Source organism: Macrotis lagotis, chromosome X (assembly GCF_037893015.1).
Source record: "Macrotis lagotis isolate mMagLag1 chromosome X, bilby.v1.9.chrom.fasta, whole genome shotgun sequence".
In the NCBI taxonomy this organism is placed as follows: domain Eukaryota; kingdom Metazoa; phylum Chordata; class Mammalia; order Peramelemorphia; family Peramelidae; genus Macrotis; species Macrotis lagotis.
The window spans coordinates 150,472,976-150,497,146 of record NC_133666.1 but is presented as its reverse complement, the minus strand read 5'-3'; positions in this window follow the sequence as shown (position 1 = coordinate 150,497,146).

Sequence of the window (24,171 nt, the reverse complement as noted above, 5' to 3'; positions counted from 1 at the left end):
TAGTCATTGATTAGATCTGGCAGTTAGATTTGGTATCTTTGGAGAGAGTGATTTTAGTTGAAAGTTAAGGTCACAGGTCATATTTTGAGAGTTAAGAAGAAAGTAAGATTAGGGACAGCTAGGTGGCACAGTGGATAGGGCACTGGCCCTGGAGTCAGGAGGACCTGAGTTCAAATCCAGTCTCAGACACTAATGATTACCTACTCATGTGACCTTGGGCAAATACCTTGACCCCACTGCCTTGCAAAAAACAAAAACAAAAAAGGTAAGATTAGAGAAAGGAATGTTTTCTATTGTAGAAATGCCTTTTTAAGAAGTTTAGCACAGGGCTGAAGAGATAAGAATCAATTGTTGAGACACAAGGGCAAAAGCCTAGTAGTGATATGCTTGTCAAAATGAGTATGCACAGTTAAGGAAATTTAGAATATAATTCTAAATTGTTTTCCAGAATAGCTAAACCAATAGCTCATCTAAACCAATACTAACAATGCATTCCAATATTTGTCATTTTCCTTTATTGCCAATCTAATGAGCATTGTTTTAATTTGCTTATCTCAAATTATTAGTTATTGGGTATTCACCCAATTTTTTCATATGACTATCTTCAGATAGTCATGTTCATATCTTTTGACCATTTATAAACTGGAGAATAGTTATTATTCTAATGAATTTGATTCATTGTCTTATCTGCCTTGGAGATAAGATGTTTATCTTAATATATGGTGAGAGGTATTGATTTATGCATAATTTCTTTCAGGTTGTTTCCAATTTTGCATGAGATTTGCTCACCCAGTAAGATCATATCTCAGTAAGCTGGAGTCTCTGAATCTGTCAGATATTTTCTTCATTATCTTAGAACAATCCTCTTAACTTTCTGTCATCAGTGTGGTATCTTTTGCATATTTGAGATTGTTGATATTTCTCCTGGCAATCTTAATTCATATGGCATGGCATTTTGCTTAACATGTCTGCAAATAAGTTAAATATGTAAGGTTTCAGAATGTAGACAGTAGGATTTCTTTCCCAGGCTTAAATGAATCAGTTGTTCTATATTTGGTTCTAACTCTGGTTTCTCAAGCAAGATGATCTGGTACTGCCATCTCTTTGAGGTCTTGCCACATTTTGCTCATTCCTTTCCTAATCCCTCCTTCAATAAGGTCCACAAATTTGTCTCTTTCAAATTCAGTTCTTTTCAACATCCTGAGACAAGTTTTGCTTTTTATAAGTTTTTTTTTAGAATCCTTTGCCTCTGATGACCTTTGGCATGTTATCAAACTGCTTTTTTTCTGTTAGTATCTTGTACTTCATGCTTACCTGTATTGCTAGCCTATATTCTAATATCATGTTATATAGCATCTTTGGTTGGTATTATAATCCTTCATTTCTGACTGCAGCAGATTTATCATTGCTGCTTGATTCTGCTTCTAAAATTTGCCAGACCAATCAAGATTTATCTTCTTACAAATAGTCTTGACCATTTTACTTCTTGCAGCTCAATTTTGGATATTTACTCCAGATTATTTCTTAGTCTTACCTATCCAACTCTGCTCTAGTCACTACCTTACAAATCTAGACTATTTTTTCCTTTTTGACAAATGTCCATCCTTGCTTTGCCTTGGTTCTATGGGTCACAGCTTGCCATTCCTCATCTATATCATACAAAGTTGCCGACTGTTGCTTGGTTTGGACAAGAGTTTAAAACCCATTCCAGCAAACAGTATTCAATCAACAATGTTTTTTATTTCAAAACTACTTAGATATTTGTATCTGGAGAATGGGGCAATCTAGTACTATTTAAGTGATAAAAAAAAAGGGAGCAATCTCTCCATCTCTTTCAATTCCTAACTTCTTTCAAAAACTTAGCTCAAGTACCACATGCTATAGAAATCTTTTCCTGATCCATTTTTATAGCGTTCTTTCACTCAAAATACATACCAAGACTCATGTTACATCCAATCCCTACCCCTGACCCTTCCCAGATGAATCTTAGCTCTGTGGAAAGGAAATATCCTTTTTGTCTTTTTTGTTTCTAGTACTTAATACAGTAACCCAAGTTTTTAGAAACTAAATCTAGATAGAGACTTCCTGGTGGGAGGTGGGGTGGGGGGAGAGTTCCTCTGCTAATACAGATCAGCACCTGCTTTGCAATATAGACTTAGAGAGATGCCTGAGGAAACTGAGAGAGATGAAATGACTTACCCAAAGCCATAGAACCAATATGTGCTATAAGTATTCTTGAACCCAGGTAGTTCTTTCTCCATTCTAATGTCTAGAGGCTAGTACTTTCTCCATTCTAAGGTCCTCTCTACTTAGCTTGATAATTTTAAAATGCTGAATTGAATTATATCAAACTGGATTGAATTGAGTAGAACGGAATAGGTTAAAGAATATAAGCTTAATTTCAAAACCAGTCAATAAGCATTCATTAAGTATTTACTACTTGCCAGGTACTATGTTAAAAAGTGAAAGAATAGTGCTAGCTGTGGACAGTGAGGACAAAGTGAATAAATAAACTTAGAGTAGATCTTTGGCTGAAAATACATTCAGAAGACCATAGCTCCAAGAAGTCCTTTAAAAGGGAGGGGTGATGTTTAAGGGCTTGCCATGCAAAACCCTATAGTTACAAAGCAAAATTTTCAGTCACATCTGTTACTTTGAACATAATAAAGCGAAATATATAACAAGATTAGTAAACAGCACTGGTAAACAGTTTGTAAGCAACTACTCAAAATAATTATGGAGACTATTTTATTATCAGCAGTACCCTTCACATCATACTATAGAATTGTTAGTTTCATGTCTTTATCATGATTCTATGCATATCACCTTATACACAAGCCTTTAATTCATCATAAATGAAAACCAAAATTATTTCATTTTAAATAAAAAGAGAGAGAAAAAGTATTATTCTGATCAAGACTTTAAAGTTAATAGAAAATAATTTTAGTTAGTTTTATAGGAACATTAAATTGCAAGATATCGAACTACAAGAATTCTTTATATTGTAACAAAAAGTGTGTTCACATTTTTCCTGTTTTCCACAAACAGAAAAATTTTTAAGGCAGCACGGCTCAGTGTAAAGGAGATAGTAAAAGATTTGCATTAAGAGATCTGAAATCAAATCTTGATTCTTATATAATCTGCCTGACTCTGGACAACTACTTAACTTTTCAGTACTCCTTGTAATTTTAATAAAATTCTAAATTGCTGGCAAGTTTATCTCCATTCAGGAAGGGAATTTTCAACACAGGAGTTCTCTATACTAATAAAATCATAACCAAAGCAAAACAAACATGAGAAGTGAAATTTTTTTTCTAAAGGATTCTGCTTTCTTAAGATTAGCATCCCCCTTTGCAAAATTATGGCATACAATTGTAGTTACTGGAATTATAAATATTAAAATTTCTGTCCACTTGGTATCTGCAATTTGAAAATAAACACTTATCAAGCATTTACTTTGTACCAAACACAAGTACCAGAAATATAAAGACAAAAAAATTTTGGTCTCTGGCTTTAATTTGCTCAAATTATAATGGTATAGTACATTAATACATATGACCATGCAAAATTTGTGTGGACATAACTATAAGACCATCTCTAGAACTTTTTTTTTTGTTAGTAGTTAGGTAGAGTTCCATTTAGACAACATATATGTGTGTGTGTGTGTGCATATATGTATATATATATATATATATATATATATATATACTTTAATCAATCAAAATCTCAAATGTCTTTCTGAGGTATGAATTAGGAAAATAAATAGGAATAAATTATTTTTAAAAATAAATTGATTAGGTAGTGCTCTAGTTCAGCATCTACCTTCAGTTGGATCATTAAACTCTTTTCAGTCAACTTCAAATCATGGCTTCAGCAAAAGAGATTTTGAAATTTTCACTTAGAATAGATGTTCATATGGCCTCCAAGGATACCTTTTGAACATTGTTGGTGTTCCATTTCTAGTTGAGTTCATGTTATAATAGAACTAGATACAGTGTATAGATGCTATAGATTAAAAATATTTACTGCATATGAATACTCTCCCAGTGACTGTGAGGAAAGTTTTAATTCCCACCACATAATGGTCCATTTGCCTCGAGTGTTTCAGAATGGTTCAATAATCACTAGCCATGTGTGCAGTTTGTTGAATTATTTAAGCTTATTTCCAGGGGGAAAAAAGACAGGGAGGAAGGCAACTGATTCAATGCAAATGAAAAGCTTTTGAAGCTCCCTATGGTGAAGATGTGATTACAGTCAGACAGTTAATAACCTAGAGTTAGAAAAATCTGAAGGTTTTAAAACTGTCTGGCCAGTCAGTAAATGAGGTTTTTCCACACTATTGACCAACTGCCATGTGGTTGTAATGGTTGCAGATCCATTTGGAATTTGAGTGGACCCACAAATGAAACAAGAATACCATCTCCTTGGACTTTCCATGATTAGGAGGGGGAAAAAATTGCACAAAATCTCAAAGGGTTTTTCTTTTACTTTTGTGAGTAGTATATGTTAAATTATCACTTACAAATTAGTAGTTAGTTATAGTTGGGTAGGGGATTAGTCATGTATCTTTCTTTGAAGATTAGCAAATTTTAGTTGCTTTGGGGTCATCATCAATATCTTACCTGATTGCCACCTCTCTCCTTTCCTGGACACTAAGCCATCTTTGAATGATTGTATAAAACATTATTAATACTTGGTTAGAAAGATATTTCTTGAGAATTAAGCAAAGAAGAGAAACATTCAACTATCTCAGCTATCAGGCATCACATTATGATATGGACTAGAAAGTATATAAATTCTCTTTTAGGACTGTATCCTGAATACACACACACACACACACACACACACACACACACACACACACACACACACACACACTGATGAACACAAATACATATACATATATGATATATACATATAGATATGATTTCATTTCATTTTATTTTATTCTTTGTTATTTCATTGTGCTGTAAAAGTTCTCAATTGACTGTGCCACTGGAGTTTTAACTCTGCCAAGTTGTATTAATTAGGACATGTTTTATAGAACAGATTTGGTTATAGACTCTGTCTATCCAAGTATCAAGTTAAATCTAAAAAAAAAAACCATCCTCAGAAAGCTTAATCCTCTTCTAATTCAAGGGTGGCATATTAATTGAGGGGAAATTTTGTGTCATGGACAGTCTTGCTTGACTCAAATTGAAGAAAATCTGAGTTCAAATCCAGCCTCTGACATTAGCATGTGACCTCAAACAGTCACTTCTATCAATCAATCAAAGACAAAGAAGAAACAAACACTCCCTCTTCTCAATGGACTTAAATTCTAAAACAATTTATCTATTGGTTTTTGACAGACAAAGACAAAACAGTCCCTGCTCTCAATGTGCTTATATGCTCTAGGAATGTTATCTATTAATTGATACATTTCTATAGAAGGTAGATTCTTTGGGAATAGGGATGGTTTCACCTCTGCTTCTATATCCCAGAGTCTAGCTGCAGTGTCAGCCATATAGAAAGTGTTTCAACAATTTTGTTGATTGATGGATTGATTTATTTGCTCAATTTTTCTCTACTTCTGTGCAATTCCTTGGACATTAACTGGATAATAAAGTTTGTTTATTTGTGGAGGGAGACCACCCTAACTCGGAAGTATTGAAATAAGTGCCTATTCTGTTTAAATTACAAATAGTGATAAATCTCATGGGCAAAGAGGAATATTGACACTTGATATACATTTCATAACTCTCTTAAAAGGATAAACAAAGTATATTTATGCATTTTGTTTTCTCAATTTTGAAAATTAGTGAATCTTGAGCATTGTTCACAATTTAGTCAATGAGAAAACAGACTCATCCTTTGGATGAAATAACACCATAATTGAAGTGTTTTTTGTTTTACTTTGTTTTAACAGGGTCAAGCTGGTTCAGATGGCATTTAGTCCACTTCTCTCATTTATAGGTGAGGAAACCAAAACTCAGAATAGTTATATGTCTTCTATATATTAGGTAGTACAGTGGTTAGAGCACTTGCCTTGGAGTCTGGAGGACAGAAGTTCGAATCTGACCTCAAACACCTGATACTAACTATAGCTGTGTGACCTTGGGAAAGTCAATGATTGTCTCCATCCATGGCCATCTTCAGTCATCCTTCTTCATATATGGCCACTGGACTCAGATGGTTCTGGAGTAGTTTGTGAGACTAGTGACTTAGCACAGCACCCCCTCATTCAAACCCTTTTCTTGTGCTTGTCATGGCATCACCTCCCTGATGTCATGGTCTTATTTAAGAACAAAGGACAAACATCATCATCATCATCCTCATCATCACCATCATGATGATCTTTCTATGGGTAAGTGACAGGGTTGGAATATGAACTTAAGTCATCTGCCTTGAAATCCAGCACCAATGGTCAACCCAGGTCACTAATAAATGCTAGTAATGTGAAGATTATTATCCCCAGGAGTAAGGGGTTAATAATGAGGAATAATGAGGAAACTCAGTCTGAGAGAAAATAACTCATATCATTATAGATTTGGAGTTTAGGGATCTTAGGTATAAAACAGGAAACTGAGGCTAAGTTAAAGAGATTTACCTAGGTTCATACATTTCATTTGTACTTGAAGCAAGTTTTGAGCCCTATACTTCCTGACTCCATAACATATCCAATATTACACATGGCCTTGACAAGTGATTTGTTAAAGCTAACAAAACTGGATAAGTTGTAATTAGGAATTAAAGGTTTTGACACCAATGTGAGTGATTTTCCTTTCACTATGCCATGCTTCCACTGAAAGTATGTATTTTAGAATGCATGTATATGTTAATTTAATAAGATTGTTAGAGATAATTGGAGATTGCTATGATGATGATAATAGTTCAAACCATTTATTTTTCTTTTAACTCAGAAATGATATTCCTCTTTCAAAACAATATTTATATATTACAGACTTGAAGTTTAAAAAAAAGTAATCCCTGACTAGGAATATAGTCAAATTGAAGAAAAATTCTAACTCCTGAAGATATTCACTTTAAATATCATGAATTTGTCCTGTCCCTGAAAATGCTGATCATCTTTTTATTTGAATATTCAGAATTATGGAAAAGAATCCCCATCTTATAAAAGGAAAATGGAAGCTGAGTGGGACTTCAAAGATTCTAGGGTGTCAGTAGTGAACTCTTCCAGGCCTTAAGTGCTGAAATCTCTACTGAATTGCCAATGATGTCAGACTGTGGTAATTTTATATCCATTTTCAGAGAAGAATTTCACTATTCACTCCTCTTTTAAACATGTATAATCCCATAAATCATGCAAACAAAGTCTTTAAAGGAACAGAAGATGAATTGTAATGAAAATACAGTGTCTTTTAAGTAGTTGATCTCATTCTCCCTAAACAAATTATTAAGATGCTTATCTCAAAAAACAAATCTTACTCTTTTGATTTCCTATAGTCAAAGTTTCAACTATTCCTATCTCTATCCCATCCCCCAAATTTATTCAGTGCTGTTTTGACAAAAGGATCAACCATCAAGAATATGAAAAATTAGGAAAGAAGGCAGGCCAGTCATGTAATAAAAGGGGAATACACTGGATGGAAAATCTCAATGCTTGACTGGTATTCCTGGGGACATTCAATAGGAAAATCCTAGACATAGGGGGAATAACTAACATATTTAGATCCTTTATAGAGAATTTATGGAAATACATGGACAGGATTGGCAAAAGATTTTTAAAAAGTAGGTAGGATTAGAGAATCCTAAAATTAATACAATATTTGAATTGAAGAGGACTTTATCACTGATCAAAGTAAGTTTTGTTCATCTATACTCCAAATGGATTATGCCAAATTCTCACTGTGAATGAATATAGATGCCATAGGAAGAAAGCAATTCCTCTGATAAATGGATTCTACCAAAATAAGAAACCTACAAAAAACACAGCAATCAAAATAGCAAAAACAATATACTCATATGGGGAAGAGACTAAATTGCCTCAACATTTCCAATATTTTATGTTATCAATTTACTATTTTTCTGCAAATTTATTCAAATGTAAGTTGGCAAAAAACAAACTTCCATTGCTATTATAATTTTGACATGTACTATATTATGTTAAACTGAATATGGATAATGGATAATTTAATTGGGCATAATTTTTTAACCTCTTCCAGATCACTGCAAAATGGAAATATTACTTCTTCATGGGTTTCATCAGAAAGAATTTTCCAAAGCTTTATTTTCAATTTGTGACCACTAAAGTAATGTATAACAATTCAAATGATTGTAACTCACCAAGTCATCTCAAAGTATTCTATTGCATGTTTTCTACCTACAATGAAAATTCTCTAAGATGCTCATAAAATCACCTTTTTCCTATGGGTATCATCCAGACTTTTTCTTCAAAAAGCAGAGTGAAATAGAATGTTGAAGTGACATATAATATTAGAAAATGTACAGACTCATCAAAGTAAGATGAGTCAGCAGGGAAAGAAGTCTGAGATCTGTCCAGGTGAAGTAGCAGTACTATCATCTGGAGATAGGCATAACTCCAGAATATAAAACCTTAATCTTTGATGAAGTACCATACTTATTATATATTTATTCAACTTACCTTTGGTGGTTTCCTTCTATTTAGATCTGTGCATATCAGCCCAATAAATCATTCCTCTTCTCTTGGCTGTCACTTACATTAGAGATTTCTGGTAACAGTATAGCCTGGTCATTGAATGGCTTCTTTCTACTATCCATTCCTAGATGTTTCTTTCTCTTCCCAGGAATTTCCTTCCTTATTAGTACTTGTTGGTGCTCTGTGGGGAGGTGAGGATGAAGTAGAGGGAAAGGGAAACATGGCAGAAATGATATGAAACTAGAGGGAGAAGATCTGGGCTCAAACTTATTCTGATTATACCAGAACTGCTTGATTTGGAGTGAGTTAAAACCTGAGCAACACTTTCTTTATCTGTAAAGTAAAGACAGTTCTTACCATCCTGTCTACATTATGGGATTATTAAAAAGCAGAAGTTCTTAACCCTGTTTATATCACATACCTCTTTGAAGGTCTGATGAAGCCTTGGAACCCATTCTCAAAATAATGTTTTTAAATGAAAAAAACAAAATTGTTGTTGGCTGTTGTTGTTGTCATTGTTTTTGTCATCATTTATTGCTTGCTGTTGTTTGTTCTTCATTCACAAAGAAGACAATGACATCAAATAGGTGGTACCTTGACATACACATGAATTGGAGGTGAGGGGGGTGCTATGCAATGCCACCAGTCTCATTTTCTCCTCTGGGGACATCTGGGTCCAGTGTTCAGATATGAATCAGGATGACCAGAGATGGCCCTGGATGTGAAGCAATCAGCTGCCTAAAGTCACATAGCTAGTATTTGGCAAGTGTTTCAAGTTGGATTTGAACTGAGATTCTCCTGCCTCTGAGGCAGGTGCTCTATCCACTGTGCTACCTAGCTGCCCTTAAACAACAAAACAGAACATATAGAATTTTTTTTAGGTTTTTTTTCTTTGCAAGGCAAACAAGGTTAAGTGGCTTGCCCAAGGCCATACAGCTAGGTAATTATTAAGTGTCTGAGACCGGATTTGAACCCAGGTACTCCTGACTCCAGGGCTGGTGCTTTATCCACTGCACCACCTAGCTGCCACACATATAGAATTATAAAGACATGGATAGATAGATAGATAGATAGATAGATAGATAGATAGATAGATAAAAATCATTGATGCCATGTCAAGAGCATCTATTAGAGAAAGTCAAATAAGAAAACTATGAAAACACTTAGAACAAAGCCTGATAATTGTTACATAAACAAATGTAAAGTAGTATCATTGTTTCAATGCTTTTTAGTATCACTAAAAAAAAAATCACCCTGATATTGTGAGAAATTGTGGCAGTGAATCTGAGTCAGGAAGTGCTAGGTTCAAATCTGCCGGCTAGTAGAGACCAATTATATATTTGGGCCTTAGGCAAGAATTTGTTATGGAATAGTATTTGAAGCTGATAGTTTCAGTTCATCACTGGAGGGAGTTTCCACATTTCCTTCAGGGACAAAAATCACAAATCAGACCAAATAAATGACTAAATAAGTGGATTTCTAGAAATCTAGAAATCAGATGATAATATTAGTTGGATTTGTGAGATAACAATTCAAATTTCCATTTGATTTTGCCAGTATAAACAGTATCAGATTGTAGTTAAAAAGAACTGTTTCAGAAAATCCTTAATTTTAGGGGACAGGGTAAAAGTTCCCCCAAAATAGTTTCTCTTATTTGCTGTTTTCTTAAACTGTACCCAAAAGCCATGTGACTGGATACTTTCCTGAGACCAAATATTTATTTTTAAATAGATAAAAAAGATTCAATATTATAATTATATAGGAATTAACGCTGCCATAATCATAATAACTCTTCAGGTGACTTTAGAAACTTACCAGTTTAACTTTAAAAAAACAAAACAAAACAAAATTTTTGACCTAAAAAACAAAAAAGCATAGAGAATATAACATATTTATTTAAATGATCAGTTTTTTCTGAATGGAAGGCAATAAAATAGGATAGAGGACATAATGTACATGGATTATCTTATATACTAATTCCTTCATCATTTGTTGCCATGAAATAAATGGCAACTATTTTCCTAAAAGTGTCTATACTCAATTCTGTGAAGCTATTACCCCACAATCTTAGATAAAAATGGTACAAAATGGATGCTGCTATAATAGCACTGAGTCAAGCTGTATACTGCAAAATAAAAACATCATTAATAACCATAAAGTCCTTCAATGGCTTACATGTTGCTTGAAATCTTATAGCTTGAAATCACCACATATTCAGTGCATCATCCACACATGAACATAGATACAGATAGATACAATTTAGCATTTTTATCATGAATATGCACCTTCACATAATGTTTAAATATATTTAGACAAGTAAACTGTGATTTCGTTATGGTTTCTTATTCATTTTCAATTGTGAAAGCAAAGGCAGAATATCTTATATCTAAATGGCAAGCAAAACTATCATTTGGCAAGGAGACATGTGTGAACATTACTTTTTTCCCCTTGGGTTTTTATGGTTGTGATTGAAGAAGGAATTTCTCCTTCGAGATAGTTCTCTGTACAGGCAGTGGTTGCTGACAAATGTCAGTTTCAACACTGAGAAGAACTGCAAGTTGTAAAAACAATTAACCAAACAGGCAAGTCCATTCCTGTGACCATCATTTTATCAGTTTGCAAGTTGGAGGGAGATGAGTAGTACTATTGATTCATTCTTTGAAGAGAGTCTGGCAACAGAGAAAATTAAATAGGTCAGTCTGGGGCATAATCAGGAATTTGCATGGATAAGCCTAAACTAAGTTTAGAAATAAAGTGAGGTGCCACCATTTTAGGGAATGAATTGAGCACTATACCAAGTAAAAATGAGTACATTTAAAGTTCGAGGAAATGTTGAAAATTTCATAAATATACATTTGAAAACATTCAGAAAATGGATTATGGACTTTTTATTTCATTTTTATTTATTTCATTTATATTATTTGAGCATTTATAATATTATTTCATTTATATATTTGAACATTTCCCTCTCTATTCATAACAGGTGTGGCTATATTGTGAAGCATTAAAAGCCTAGATTGTTCATTAATAAAGGAAGAAGCAAGACTGTAAATCAACAAGGGACTCCTAGGGAGTTTTATATTAGGCAGTAATTAAATAATAGTTCATGTTGCTTTCTTTCACTGGGAATTACATCCTTTTCACCTCTCCTCTGCTAAAGCAGAGACATCCATTACGATGAGTAGCTACAACACTTGTCAGATCTAATCATCTCCAAATAGCTGAAGGCCAACTGACGTGTACTCTCTTAAAGCATGGCTTCTCCTCCAAAAGCCCACTGTCCTTTCACGTGCATGTAACAGTCAAAAGAGATTACATCACAACAATGAAGAAAAACAGAAACATATGGTATAGAGGGGCCTCAGCAGGAGATGGCTAAAATGCCATAGTTCTCCCATAAACAAAATATATGCAAAAATGTGTGTTCATAGAGGATGTCAGCTTCAGTGATAGGAAATAATAAGCCAGCAAAGGAAGATAGAGTTTTACTGTGGCTACAGTTACCTAGGAGTCTGTATTTTTAGTTTAATTTTTTATTACTCTATAAAGTGGTTCACCAGAGTAAGATAGTCCCAGGTAGTTAATTATGCATAAGCAGTTGCAAAGTTCGATTTTGCCGTATAATATTGAGGCACATAATATTCTTCACCATGCATTTTGCTCATGCCTACTGCAAGCTTCCCCATGACAGCTGAATTGCAAACTGTAAGTGACTTCACTCTACATTCTTTCCTGAATTCTTGCACTAGAAAAATTGTAGATGTAAAAAGTAGGGGGCTATAAATTTGTTACATCTTAACTGAAAAGAAAGCATTCAGCTTTTCAGAAGTATATTAATTCCAGAAAATATACTAGACATTCCTAGACTCTCCCCCCCCCCCCCCCCCCGTCCAATACCTTCCTTTTGGTCTGTCCTGGTTTTAAGTTGTAATTGCCCTGCTGTGAGAAATTCCAGAATTTTTCCAGTGAACATGCAAAGTTCCTTTTCTTTTGACCCAGTCTTTTTGTGTTGGGAGCAACTGTGATGTTGTCAAACTATACAACCTCTGTTTGCAGAAAGGACTCTGATGTTAGGTTGACTGGAACCTTTGAAATTTATTTTCCTTTGCTTTAACACAATACATTCTGAGATGCTTGAAGGCATTTAGAAATGCTCCCTGATTCCTCAAATTATTTCTAGGTAATTTAGCTATCCCAATTAAGAGTTGCTATCATTATTAAATTTCTATAGAGACCACATAACCTTTTCTTGTAGATAACTAAAACTTGGGGAAGAATATAGATCCAGAGAGAGAAATAGAGAAAGAAAAGAAGAAAGAGACAAAGATAGGGAGTAAGAAAGAAAAGAGACAGAATGAGAGAATGTGAGAGATAGGAGGGAGAGGGAGAGGGAGAGGGAGAGGGAGAGGGAGAGAATTTTTTAGTCAGGTAAAATTATTTCACAATTTTAAGTTTAAGGTATTTAAATAAAATCTCCTTTAATTAAAATGATCACATATTGTTCTATTGGAAATCTTTTTTCCTAACAGAATCTTTGAAATTCTCTTTCTTACCCCTCACCATCTGTGTTCATTGGCACAGTTTTAACCAACATTTGAACAGTAAGGTAGAAAACTTGTTTGTTATTTTAGGAGGAAATTGTATCAGGTCATCTTGTTTTAACTTCAAATGGAGGCTCCCTTTCTGAAAAGGTGCCTAGGATTAGGATACAGCCTCCACAATTTAGTATCTGTCTAAAAACTTTGGACATTTTTTTTCCCCATGTGTTGGCAAGCAACTAGTATAAAAGAAAAATTGGCCTTTATTCAGTTTCAAATTTCTTGACTCATTTGCTTTATTGCCATGGTAAAAACCGAACAAATGAAGTTCATGAGAAGTTCAAAAGGTCTTATAAGTTCTAACCCTTTATAATTTTCTTAAATCTAATTCCTTGCCCTTTGTTCTCACTACCACAAGCTCTCCTATTCATCCTTCTTTCTGCTGCTAGAATTCTCTTTCATCCCCATAGATCCAATCCTGTTTCTTCTCTAAAACTTTTCAATGACTCCTTATTTGCTCACTGAGCAACATTCAAAGTACACTCCCTGATATTCTTTCCATATCTTCCATGATCAGGCAAAATCCTACCTCTCTACCCTTATATCCTGCATATTATTCCCCAAAGCAGTTACCAACATGCTTTGCACTTAGACTGAGGTGAAAAAATTGGCCTGAGGCCAACAATGTGGTATGTCCCTTCAAATACTGGCTGGAGAGGCTTGAAAAGATTGAGGTGTGTTAGGAAGAGATAGAGATGCATTAGTATGGTCAACTTTTATCTTCCTATTTTTACTAATTATTTTTGCTAAGTTTTAGATTTAAATATTTCTATACTGCTAAAGAGCTTCAAATGTTATCACTGTCTTCTAAAATCTTGTTCACTGGAGCTAAGCTCCATTTGCCCTGTCCTGGTTGTGATTCTGTTTTTCTCCTATCCCTCAAACTGAAAATTCAATCTTGAGTCTCTTTGTGAAATTTTTAGTCTGGTAACTAAATATAAAAATTCCCTCCCTCAGTCTTTTGACCCACTGAATTCCTATCCATCTTTTGAAACAGTTATATAGCACAGTGGATTGAATACTTGACTTGACCCCTATTCAAATCTGGCCTTATATTTACTAGCTGTGTTTTCCTAGACAAGTCTCCTAAACCTCTTCTGCCTCAGTTTCAACAATTGTAAAATGGGGATATAAATATCAACTATTTCCTAGAGTTGTTGTAAGCATCAAAAAAGATATTTTTAAAGCCCATAATATCAGTGCAAGACACATCATAGGCACTTAATAAATGCTTATTTCCTTCCTCATTTTAATCCAAACTCATGACATTTTCTAGAAAGCCTTCAATTATCCTAACAGAATGTCCTCAGAAGTTCTCATATAGCACTTTGTTTTATTCCAATTTAATATATAATATTTTGTTGTGTGTTGGTACCTTATGCCTTTACAGAAAATCATATTTTACTATTTTCCACTTAACAGTGCCCCATGAACAATAAGCTTTATATGTCTTCCTTGTTCCATTGATTAACGGTGAGAATCACCTTTGTTACCTTAGAAAATCAGATTATAAGAATGTCTCATATTTTCTTTGACAAGATATTTTGCAATCATATGCTCTTATTTATGACAGCTAAATAAAATGAGCTCTTGACTTGAAATTATTTGATATTTATTTTTTATTTTTCATTGAGGGCAGTGGTAATTTCACTTTTATTTAGATATCCCCAATACCTAACTGGCATAGAGTACAACTTAAAAAATGTTAGCTAAATTGAATTAACAAGACAGGGTAATGAAAAGATGTTGTGTTTGTTTTTAGAGGTCCTCTTCCACCTTCTGTATGAACTTAAGTAAATCTCTTAACTTCCTGTCACTGGATTTCTAAGTATAGAAAATAAGGGGACTGAATAGATTGACTTCTAATATTATTTCTAGCCTTAAATCTAGTCTATGAATCTTTATAGACTTCAAGTTAAATCAGGTAACTAGAAAGCTCAGATCTCTTTCTACCTCCCTTATAATTTTTAAAATTTAGAATAACAGAAATGATTTATTTCCACTTATTTCCAGAGACTAATGAAATTAGAATCCCCCAATATAGTATACACTATCAATCTTTATTTTGGACAAGTAAAAAGTAAACATTAATTTGAGAACATTTAGACCAGTATTTTAGTTCCCTTACAGAATATTGAAATATTGTATGTTTATTTTTTAATTGGAGAATAAAAGTATTCTTCTGTGGATGAACCTCTGTAGAAATGGGATCAAAATGCTCCTCAAATAGTCCTCTCTGAAGATAATATTCTTTAAGGATAACCCAAATGACAGTGTTTAGTACAGTGCTATTCCATAAGCCATTTTTAGAGATTTCATTCCAGGCAATGGGGAACCAGAAAGATCAACTTCACGTAAAACATTGGCTTCTTATGAAATACCTTTGATTCTAGCACAGAAGGTGCCCATGAATTCTGCTATGCCCCTGATTAATCTCTAAATGCTTAGTGTACTCACAAAACTCTGGCCCTGATGTGTCTTTTTTTTCTGGAAGCATAGCCTTTCATAGACCTCTGGCAATTTTGCTTCAGAATGTAGAACCAAGAGACCAGTTTGATAGTGCCAAACCAAAGGAAAATACTGGGCTGCACAATTACTGGAATCCTGGAATAATGCAGGTAAAAAGCAGGAGATTTTGCCTGAACCAACCAGTAATTGTATAACCTTCTATGCAATGAAGATTGATTTGGAATGAGTTGAGGAGACAACTATTTTTCAGTAGCCAAAAAACTGATTTAATTTTTTTTTAAAAGACTCTTGGACCTATAACCAAATTTCCACCATTTTAGTAAAGTGTATTTTGCATATTTAGCAGGTGAAACTAGGATAATCCAATACTGATAATTCAGCCAAAAAGCTATTCCAAACCCATACCCCCAAATGAAAATAAAACAAGATAAAACAAACCAGCTTTATTGCTCATGTTATTCATGAAAATGTAAGATTTTGTAATATTTTCTTCAGTTTCCTACCTCCTCCTAGATAGTACTAAAAACTGTATATTAAATATTTGCAATGGGTCCTGTATGTAGAAATTCTAAACCTTCCTTTACTAAAAAAAAATAGTTGGGAGGGATTTAGAAGTCTGTTTAATACCCACAGAAACACAAACATTCATGCATACATATATAACATATATGAATACATACACACATATATTGTAGATGGCATTGAGAAGGGAAAAGGAAAAAGGGTAATAAAGATTATATGAAAAATAAAATCTCTCTTGTTTAATTACAGTTATTATTCTTTGGAAAAATAATATGGCTGGAATAATTCCTTTATTCTTTTCTTCCAGTATTTTAGATTCACAGGGAAAAAATTAACACATATTTTCAAGCAAGTTAAGTCTTTTTAAGGAACAAGCCCATTTTCTTGGTCTCATCAAACTTAATGTGAATGTGAATTAAAGCCACCTTTTTATTTTTATATAACACTATTGTACAACAATCTATGGAATATGGAAATGCTGAATAATTTCATATCTTATTTGATCTCCTGAAAATGAAAAGACTATGAAAATCTGACTAAATGCAAGTAGTAGAATCTTGCTGAGTGTGTTTCATAGATTTCATGATATTAAAGACTTTTCTATTGCTGAGCCATGATGTCACATCTATAACTGTGTGCATAATTGTATTCTCTTCTCAAAGATGCTGCTTTACTAGAGTCAGCACTAAATGTGCCGTTCCTGGGAAGCCACCCCACTTGGGATAGAAGACATACTAAATCATTGAACACACCCTGTTGTGAAATGAAATCATTCTAACCTTTGACTTTCTTGAACACAGGGATTTAAGAAGTTGAATATCTTGTGGGAAATAATAAAATGAGTATAAATGACATAAAACAAATAAATAATAAATAAATATATGTCCAGAGTAACCTGATGCTAAAGGTAAATAAAATGGGAGCTATACACCAAACAGAGGAAGTCAGAGAAGAGTGATCATTTTGATAAAATTAGATTACACAAAATACTACTACCCATTCAAATAATAGGAGTCATCTAATTATTCTTAATACCTTAAGTAAAATTAATTAATTAGTTTCTTAAATTTTTTTTTCCTTTTTTTGTTCATTTTCTCAAATGGAGATTGTACTCTCAAAATTATATAAAGTCTTCTTCTTTTCCTATTATTTTCTCTATCCTCAACCCCTAACCTATTTCCAAATAAAGATTCTGTTAGCCTGTTTTATTGCATGGATATGGAGCAGGCAAAGCTGCTGAAATAGAGTTGCACTTTTTTTCCTCATTGGGAAAAGTTTGCATATACATACAAATATCTAAATGAGATCATAGCTGACTAAGGAATAAACTTGGTAAACAAACTCAGGTACAGCCTGAATGAAGGCTTGGTATCTTCTAGTTGAGGTAGTAATCCATTACAAGTATTCATAGATAAATATTTCTGTTCAGGAACCTGTGAGTGTTTGAGTCTGAAGAGAGACAGGGAAAAGCTTGCATTTTGATAGGAAGAATCAGTCAACATATTCATATGTGCTCAGAGTAGACTGATTTAGTGTTTCCTATCAGGAAAATATGTGAAAGTATAATCTTAGGCTTAGAAAATCCATGATTCTTATCTTTTATTTTGTCAAAACACATGTGCATTAAATCCCTTTACCCTATAATTTTTAAGCCACAAAATGACTGCAGATTTCCAAATGGCAGGTCCATAAGGCTTACACTACTTGTGTAATATAAATATATATATATATATATATATGTATATGCATTATAAGTATATATTAGTTGACTAGAAGACATCTAATTCAATTATCAGAGTTTTAGTTAAATATTACATTTCTATAACTTTTCATAAAAGAGATGCAAGTATGGCACTGCTTTAAAAATATTTCTATAGTATTCTTTAAATAAATCAAACAAGGGGGGGAGGGAATCACCAATAAAGTCAATTATAATAAGAATGAATAGATCTATTATAATTAATTTTTGTATAGGACTTGTAGTTTCACACCCCCTACTGTTTTCATTTGACAGGTAAATGGTTGAAGACAGAAGACTTATTATAGATTTTACATCCAGCCCAGGAGGATTTGGACTGATTCCATTGAGCAGGTTCAGGTCAGCTAAGTCCTTTCCTTCAAAGCATCATGGGTGTCTCTGAGCATCATTGCAAGCTTGTTCTGGCGGTAAGCCAGGCTTCAAAAGCCTTTCACTCTGCAGTCACTGACTCACTAATGGGCAACTGCAGGCTTTCTGATTTTCCTTTCGTTTCATGTGTTCATTTGACATAAATTTAATTAAACCAAATCTGGTGTTAAAGCAAGAAGAGATAAAAGTGATATGTCTCAAATTAAAGAACTGTGAAAGATACAGGAAACTGGACTTTTTCCTCCTTGTTTCTATAAAATATTGTCAATTTTAGTAAGCTCACTACTTAAAGTCTGCAAAAACTATACCAGTATGCATTATTAAGAATAATGTGTATCCAGGGTTAGATGAAGGTCCTGGCCCCATGTTCTCTGTAGTAAAACCTTTCAGAGAATGCTTCAGTTTTCTTTCATACTCACACTTCAGGTAGTCACCTCTTCATGGGATATAAGACAAGTTTGCCCTTCTGCTGGGTACATATCTATAGTTGTTAGACAGCTCAAAAGCATACAACAGCAGAAACATGAAAAGATCACATATTAAATATAAAAATCATCATTTTTCAAAGGTCTCTTTTAGTTTTTACTTAAGGCTAAAGAGGAGATTGTGAGAGTGAAAAAAGATCATGCTGTTTAAAAGGTTCAATTTAATTGCTTTGAATGCTGCTTTAGGAAACATCCACATTTCTGTTTTTTTTTTTAAATCTTTTTTTTCCACAAAAAAATCTCAGGATGGAAAAATACTAATATGAAGTAAAAGAGATTTAGCAATCTAGTTAGAAGTGCTCTGAACCAATGATGCTTCTGTTCTTATAGATGTGTAAAAATCATAGGATTTAGGAAGCTAATTATAAAATACTCCTGTCCTATAAAAACTGATAGGTACAATACTAATAATCATGGCAACTCCCCTTTCTGTCATAAAATATGGTTACATAGTGTTTTCTCCTTGCAGACCCTATGACTTAGGTCTTGCACATTATCATTCCCATTTTGTTGATAAGAAATTATAACTCCTAGCCAATATCCAATACACAAGTATCAGCAAAATCATTCAGATTACAATCAGAGGATCCTAATTTGAATCCTCTTTCTTCCATTTGAAGAACTTTAGGGTAAAACACTTCGTCTTTGTTAACTTTCATATCTTCAACAATTAAATGATGGGTTAGAATTCTAAAAATAATTTCAATTCCAAATCTTAGTATAATATAGATCCTGTTTAAGATAGATAGAATTTTATGCAAGCATATCTGCTAATGTCAATTCTGTTTTTTTAATGGAAAGTTTTTGTGATAAAGGAAAATAGTGTATATGTGTATATATATATATATATACATATATATGAGAATGTGTATATACAATCATACATATATTTTATATAGAAGCTTAATAAATCACAAAATTCTTCCATTTGTCACAGAAAACTAATATTCCCAGATAATCAACATAAAATTTTTTCATCAGTAATTTATAATACAATAATTCATGTTTGAAATATACCACCCATAGTTTGTTAGGACACGCACATCATAAATATTGCTATCTGGATGACTGATAGTCCTTGATACTCAGGAAAAAAAATTCTGAAGTTATTAAGGTTTAAAACATTTAAAAGCAAGCAAGTAACTTAATTTTGACTGCTTAGGCCTTATGCTTGTCGTATTTCTTACCTAACTTTAATCACTGAAAGGGCATTGCTTTGGTCAAATTGAGATCTGGGAAAGACCAGATTAAAAAGGCCAACATCTCTTACTATATCCAGGGTCATCACCAGTCATCTTGATCTACATTTTGTCACTGGACCCAGATGACTCTGGAGAAGTGAGTGAGACTGGTGCCTTTGCACAACCTTCCCTCACTTAAAATCAACTTGATTACAAATTCCATTGGAACAGTACTTAATACATTATCTTGAATGGGAAAATCATGGTACAGAAGGAAGAAGGGTACAGGAAGATGATCCAGAGACCTATAATGGAGGTGGTGGTAGAGAATTCAGTTTTATATACTTCTGCAACTATTCTTCAAAAGAAGACCATCATGTGTGTTATAACCATATGAGAGCCATATTTAACTCCAGAAACTAGTGTCTTGCTTCTCCAAACCAGAAAAGTTCCTTAATTACTCTTGAAATCAGTCAGAAACCTTTTTTTTGCAAGTGAACTTTAATTTATTATTACTATTATTATAATAATTTTATTATAAGATTAAAAATAAACACCACCCCCAAAGAAGATGAGAAATCTCAAGAATAGTGAGAGAGAAAAAAATGTACTTCAGTCTGTGTTCAGATTCCAATGGCTCTGTCTCTGGGGTGAGTTGCTTGCTTTATCATAAGTCCACCAGAGAAGTTGCTTCAATACTTTTCCAACAGTTGCTATTACTAGCTATACCACCACTCTATTCCTCCCCACTCTCATTTGTTCTATTCTCTCTCTCCTTTTATCCTGGCCCTGTCCAAAAGTGTGTTGTATCTGACTACGCTTTCTTCTATCACCTATGCTCCCATTCCCTCCTCCCCATTCCCCCTTATCCCATTTTTTTTCTCACTTTTCTCTAGATAAGATAGATTTCCTTACCCTATTAAAGTGTGTATGTTATTTCCTCTCTGAGCCATTTCTGATGAGAATGAAGGCTCACTCATTCCTCCTTGCCTCCCCCTTTCCACTCCATTAAAAAAAAGCTTTTACTTGACTCTTATGTGAAATTTCTTAGCTTCTTCTTCATCTCCTTTGCCTTTCTCCCAGTACTTTCCTTTATCACTCATTGATTCCATCTTTTTACTGTATTATATCATTATATTTTGCTCCTTCCTATGTCCTGTCTATATTTGCTCCTCCTAACAGCTCTTATAAATGAGAAAGTTCATATGAGTTATCAATATCTTCTTCCCATGCAGGAATACAAACAGTTTAATATCATAAAGTTCCTCATAGTTAGATCTTCTCATCTATCCCCTCTATGGTTTAACAGAGTCCTGTACTTAGAGATCAAAGTTTCTGTTTGTCTCTGCTTGTTTCAATAGGAAAGTTTGAAAGTCCCCTGTTTCATTGAAAGTCCATCTTTTCCCCTGAAAGATGTTCAGTTTTGCAGGGTAGTTGATTCTCGGTTGTAAACCAACATCTTTTGCCTTCTGGAATATCATTCCAATCCCTATGAACCCTTAATGTAGATGCTGCGAGATCCTGTGTATCCTGACTATGGAGCCTTGGTAGTTGAATTGTTTGTTTCTGGCAGCTTTTAAAATGTTCTCTCTGACTTGGGAGTTTGGGAATTTGGCTATAATGATCCTAGAAGTTTTTCTTTTGGGATCTCTTTCAGGGGATGACCAGTGAATTCCCTCAGTTTCTATTTTACCCTCTGCTTCTAGGATCTCAGGGAAATTTTTCAGTATTATTTCTTGAAACATGAAGTCTAGGCTCTTTTCCTGTTTGTGACTTTCAGGTAGCCCAATAATTTTTGAATTATTTCTTCTGTATCTGATTTCAAGGTTGGTTGTTTTTCCAATGAGATATTTCACATTTTCTTCTAATTTGGGCTTTTTGGGAAAAAGTTTTATTTCCTCCGGATTTCTTGCAAAGTCATCCACTTCCTTCAGTTCCATTATGCATTTGAAGGAGTTATTTTCTTCAGAGAGCTTTTTATCTCCTTTTCCAGTGGGCCATTCTGCTTTTTAAGGCATTCTTCTCCTCATTTGCCTTTTGCTTTATTTTTTTCCATTAGGCTTAAAATGGTTTTTAACATATTATTTTCTTCGGTATTTTTTTGTGTTTCTTTCACCAAGCTAATGATTTGGTTTTCATTATTTTTCTGCATCACTCTCATTTCTCCTCCCAATTTTTCCTCCACCTATTAATTGCTTTACAAAGTCTTTTTTGAGCTCATCCATAGTCTGAGCTCATTTTCTATTTCTCTTGGAGGTTTTGGATACAGAAGCTTCAATCTTGTCATCATCTGAATATGTATTATGATCTTCCAGGGGAACTAAAGTAATTCTCTATGGTTAGATTCTTCTTTTTCTGTTGTTTACTCATTTCCTCACCCCAAGACTAATTTACAGCACTTCCAAGGCTTTGCCGTTTTTTGAGGGGGACACCCCACTGGGACCTTTATTCCTCCAATTCCTCCAAGGTCTTATGCTCTCTTGCCTGTGCTTTGATATGTAGATGTACACAGCACTTCCCTCTGTCCTGGAGTTGTAAGGAGGAGTCCTGCTTGGCTATCTTAGTATGGAAGCCCAAACTGCAACCTAGATCTGAGTGCAGGCAAACAGCAGAGTCCTACCCCGGGGGAGAACAGAGAAATTTCTGCAGTCTTCCCTGACCCCCTTACCATCTGTGGGCTGTGCTCTGGCGGTGCAGACTTTTTTCTCCAGATTCTTGCTGCAGGTTCTGTGGCTGGTGCTCCCTCACTCCACACTCATTTGGGTGTAGCAGAATTCTCTCCCCACCCCTTCAAGCTATTCTGGGGTTGTGCTGTGACCAGGACCTTTTCCAACTCTTGGTCCTGGTGAAACACACCTTTCTCATGGAACTCCTTAATTATTTTGTATTGGGAAAATGTATCACTCAGTCTTTCTGCGGGTTCTGCTCCTCTAAATTTTGGCTAGAGTCATAATTTATTGGCTTTTGGAGTTTGGGAGGGAAGGAATTCCGGGGAAATGTTGCCTTCATGCTGCCATCTTGGCTTTGCCCCATCAAAAACCTTTTTAAGTTTGATGTATTAGATTGTGTGCTAAGTACTGTGGACAAGAAAAGACAAAAACAGAGTCTGCCCTTAAAAAGCCCACATTTTAAAGAAAGAGACAAAAGTCAAATAACTATGCAAAAAAAGTGTGTAGACCAATCAAATGGTTGGTAATCTCAGACAGAAGACACCAGAAACAGAAAACAGATTTGACCTGTCGCTTAAAGAAAACCAGGAAATCCAGGGGTAGGTACTCATACCAAAAAAGAATAATCTGTAAATATGTTTAACATAAATGTGTATGTACAACATTAACCTGACTGTTCCACTGAGGGGAGGGGGGGTAGGAAGGAAGAGTGGAAGGAAATTTTGTGTAGTAAAAATTTACATAGGCAGATGGATGAATGTTGAAAAACTTTCATAACATGTATTTGGAAAAATAAAATGTCAATAAAAAAGTGATTTGGGTAAGAATCCTAGGCATGAGAGATAGTCAATATTAATGCATGAAGTGTCGAGATAAAATGTCATAAGGGAGAAATAGTAAATAAAATAATATAACAGTATCATAGTGTACACATGGAAACCTGGAAAGGTTGGGAGAGGCCTGGTTGTAAATAGTTTCAAATGTCAATCAAAGGATTTAATATTTGATCTTCTTATTAAGAGGGAGGCTTAACAGTTTATTGTACAGAAGTTGTCATAGTCAGAGGTAAACTTTAACAAGTTCATTTTGTCAGGTAAGTGGAAGATAAACTCTAGTGGGGATGGAATTGAAAGATAACTAGAGTGTTATTGTAATAATCCAGGTAAGAGGTGGTAAGGACTTGTTGAAAGATAATAGCTGGTGCGACAGCTGGGTGGCACAGTGGATAGAGCACCAGCCTTGGAGTCAGGAGTAACTGAGTTCAAATCTGACCTCAGACACTTAATAATTACCTAGCCGTGTGGCCTTGGGCAAGCCACTTAACCCCATTGCCTTGAAAAATCTAAAAAAAAAAAATTGAAAAATAAGAGCTGGGTGAGTGAAGAGGAAGAGATAAATAGAGATTTTCAGAAGGTAGAAATGGTAAGCCTTGATAACAGATTGGAAATGTGATGGGAGTTCAAATTAAGAACTGATGATAGCACTGAGCATGCAAGTCT